The sequence below is a fragment of the Vanellus vanellus genome, assembly GCF_965231255.1.
Source record: "Vanellus vanellus genome assembly, contig: HAP1_SCAFFOLD_45, whole genome shotgun sequence".
NCBI lineage: Eukaryota > Metazoa > Chordata > Aves > Charadriiformes > Charadriidae > Vanellus > Vanellus vanellus.
The window spans coordinates 502,650-506,543 of NW_028128545.1; the positions used below are offsets into that span (position 1 = coordinate 502,650).

Consider the following 3,894-nt stretch of genomic DNA (forward strand, 5'->3'; position numbering starts at 1 on the left):
TGCCGGTGGAGCTGCTGGAGGCATCTCCTAATGCTGGAATAACCCACAGATTGTGGGATCTGTAAGGGGGGATGGAGGGCTCTTGTTGGGAAATGTGAATATGTGTGAAGGTTGGGTGTGCAGGCAGGGGTCGGCAGGGCTGTCCTTGCCAGCAGGGTCCCTGCACCCCAGGGGCTGTGTGCCCGGGCAGGGACTCTGCCACCTGCCAGGGTCAGCTCTGCGCCTGCCCGGGGAGCTCCCATGGCGCTGTGGGGAGAAGCTGTGGGTGGAAGGAGTGACCCCCAGCACAGTAACGTAGGGATGAGCAGGTCAGGGCATGGTGCTTCTGCTCTCAAGAGAGTGCAGCACGGGTCAGCTCTACCTCATGCCATTTTTCAGAGGACCTCTGGGGCAGCACACCGACTCAGCAGCATCTTCCCCTTTGCAGCCACATCAGGTTTGCTGTGAACTGGTCTTTAGCCCCCGCACACTCAGAGATGCCCCTGGGCAGCGCCCCGTCCCTGGGAGGTGTTTGCAGGCAGAGGTGGGCGCACAGCAGTGGGACGGGGTTTGTGAGCACTGAGCGGGAGCTGAGCCGGGGACAGGGAGACAGCTGCCAGCAGCAGAGACATGGGCAGGGAGTGAGAGGGAGCTGCTGCCTGAAACACTGGCCAGGGGGATGTGGGCACGTCCGTGCTGTCCCTGCAGCACAGGCACCTTCCCCTGGGCAGCTCCTGCCTGGTCTCCGTTCCCAGCCTGGGCACAGCTCTGCCCTCCAGCCCACGGGGTCTCGGGCACGCATTGTCCCTGCAGCAGCCAGAGCTCAGCAAAGGACGAACCCTGGATTGCCATCTGCTTTGCATGTCCCTCCTCCCTTGTCAGGAGCATTGTGGCACTTCACTGCTGTCCCCTCCTGCCTGAGCTGCCCTTGTTCTCATCATTGGATAAACTGAGTCAGTGCGGGGGGTGGGGGTTGCAGGTGGCAGATTCGGCTCCCGTTCATATGCCGACACTTTGGGTCCTGCTCTGCAGTCGTGTCTATGGCAGCAACGCGCCCAGGTCTCCTCCAGGCAACTTCAGGACATTAACTACTTCCCCGGGAGTCCTGCGGGGCTGCAGGGTGCTCTCCAGAAGGTCACAGCTCTAACATAGTCTTTCTGTGCTCCCTCGGATCCACATGGAGAAGACATCTCAGTGCTCAGGCCATGGAAGTGCTGCTGGGCAGCTGTACGTGGGCAGCTGCAATGATCCCTCCTGGTCCCAGTCTGGGAGGGGAGAGATGAGAAAAGGCAATGAGTCTGTATATCTGCCCTTTGAACCTGGATTCCTCTCCTCTTCGGAGTGTCCTGATTCTTTTGATGGGAACACCCAAGAGGGATCCTTCTCCAGCTGCAAGCTGCCAGCACAGGGCAGCGGAGAAGAGGGCTGATGGGCAGAACAGGTCTCCTCTGTCTGCACTTAGGGATCATCCCTTTGCCTCTCAGGACCCACAAGACTTCACCTGGAGTGCATTAGAAATGTCAGGGATTTCAGCCATCCCAAACGCCTCAGAAATGGGGCAGGTGCAACCAGAACAAAATAAAGAAAACAAAATCCCCTCTCCTCTGCTGTGCAGTTGGGCAAATTTCAGACAACAATGTATAAAAGCTCTTTGATATAACACGATTACATTTAATTGGAGATCGCCCTGCTGCCCTAGTTCCCTCTTGCTGCACAGCAAGGAGTAATTCTTGGGAGCCCATTGCAGAGTCCCGGCTCCCAGTGGCAGCCTCAGCCAGCAAAACCCGGAGCTCAAGTGAGGGAGCTGCAGAGAGGTGCTCCTGGACAGAAAGTCTGAATGTGGGGCTGCAAAGAGACGTGCAATACACTTTGCTGGGAGAAGTCTGGCCTGACGCAGTACTGCCTTTTCCTCCTTAACAGATAACCACAGTTAATATTAACAGCTACGCAGAGGAATCAAATGTCCAACAGCAGCTCCATCACACACTTCCTCCTCCTGGCATTCGCAGACACACGGGAGCTGCAGCTCTTGACCTTCTGGCTCTTCCTGGGCATCTACCTGGCTGCCCTCCTGGGAAACAGCCTCATCATCACTGCCATCGCCTGCGACCACCGCCTCCACACCCCCATGTACTTCTTCCTCCTAAACCTCTCTCTTCTTGACCTGGGCTCCATCTCCACCACTGTGCCCAAAGCCATGGCCAATTCCCTCTGAAACACCAGGCACATTTCCTATGCAGGATGTGCTGCACAGGTCTTTTTCTTTTTTTTTTTTCATGTCAGCAGAGTTTTGTCTTCTCACTGTCATGTCCTATGACCGTCACGTTGCCATCTGCCATCCCCTGCACTACGGGACCCTCCTGTGCAGCAGAGCTTGTGTCCGCATGGCAGCAGCTGTCTGGGGCAGTGTTTTTCCCTATGCTGTGCTGCACATGGCCAATACATTTTCACTGCCCCTCTGCCAGGGCAATGCCCTGGACCAGTTCTTCTGTGAAATCCCGCAGATGCTCAAGCTGTCTTGCTCAGAATCCTACCTCAGGGAAGCTGGGGTCGTTGTGGTCAGTGCCTGTCTGTTCTTTGGGGTTTTTGTTTTCATTCTGGTGTCCTATGTGCAAATCTTGAGGGCAGTGCTGAGGATCCCCTCTGAGCAGGGACGGTACAAAGCCTTTTCCACGTGCCTCCCTCACCTGGTCGTGGTCTCCCTCTTTCTCAGCACTGGACTGTTTGCCCACCTGAAGCTCCCCTCCATCTCCTCCCCATTCCTGGATATGATGGTGGCAGTGCTGTACTCGGTCGTGCCTCCAGCAGTGAACCCCCTCATCTACAGCATGAGGAACCAGGAGATCAAAGAAGCATTGAAGAAATGGATTCCATGGGTTCACCTTCAGCAGCAGTAAGGTGCATGTGTCTCCTCACAGGCTGTTCGTAGCTCTTCTCAGGGCAGGATTAGGCTTTATTTGTTTTTCATCTGTGATGATCCTGTTCGTACAGGAATGTTTGTATTAACTCCACATCTCCAGAGGCATGACCCTACTGTGCCCAATAATAGTGACGCCTTTTGGAAATGTGTCATCACAGTGTCAGAACTGCCTTCCTGAGGAGCCTCTCTGTAATAAAAGGGCAGCTCTCTCTGTTGCAGTAAAATCGACATAAATTAGGACAGTGAAATGTAAAATGTCATTGTAAGTGAAGCAACCAAGGAAACCTGCTGCTGCTTGAGCCCTTTGTACTGACCCCAGCCTTATTTAATTATTTACCTCATATTGAAGTAGAGAAATAGTAACTAGACATGATTTATCTACGATTCAATTAAGGAACTAACCAGCAGACAATGGAGCATTGTTGATAAGCAGGGGATTCCTGTCAAGAAAGCCATGAACTGTGGGCCTGCTCAGCAAACCGAGAAAACTGCTTGGAACTGCCAAGATGAGAGGAGCAGTAGGTAAAAGGTAATTCCGGCAGGGGGAGATCACGACCATCAACTCACTGTCCACATACCCTAATGATAACTCCTACTCAAAAGAGGACACTGGAAGAAGACGACAGAGTATGTGCACTAATTTACATGGGAAGCAAAGAAATCTTGACCAATCCTTCAAGAGAATAACAATGAATATGTATTAATTGTTTGAATATGTAATAACCAATGCATAAAAGTGGAGATTTTTGAAAGCAAGGTGTGCTCCCGTTTCAGGCTGAGCACCCCATTTCTGCGCATTAATGGAATAAACTTGGAAATACCTCTGCTCTGTGTGTTATTGGCTTGCACACCGGGTAAGGAACCCAGATTTGGGATAACAGGAGGGTGCCACACGGAAGTGAAATAGGTCTAGTTTTGACTTTGAGGCAGCAGCAGAAGGAGGATGTGCAGTTCAGTGCTGGGACATGGAGCTAAATAGAGGATTCAAATGAGTC

General features: G+C 52.9%; 1 pseudogene across 1 annotated transcript; it reads left to right on the forward strand.

The window, feature by feature from the left end:
* The first annotated feature begins 1,939 nt into the window (after positions 1 to 1,939).
* On the forward strand, positions 1,940 to 2,876 carry LOC309684206 (olfactory receptor 14I1-like; annotated as a pseudogene). The gene has a single exon. The product of its transcript is annotated as an olfactory receptor 14I1-like (transcript).
* Positions 2,877 to 3,894: the final 1,018 nt, after the last annotated feature.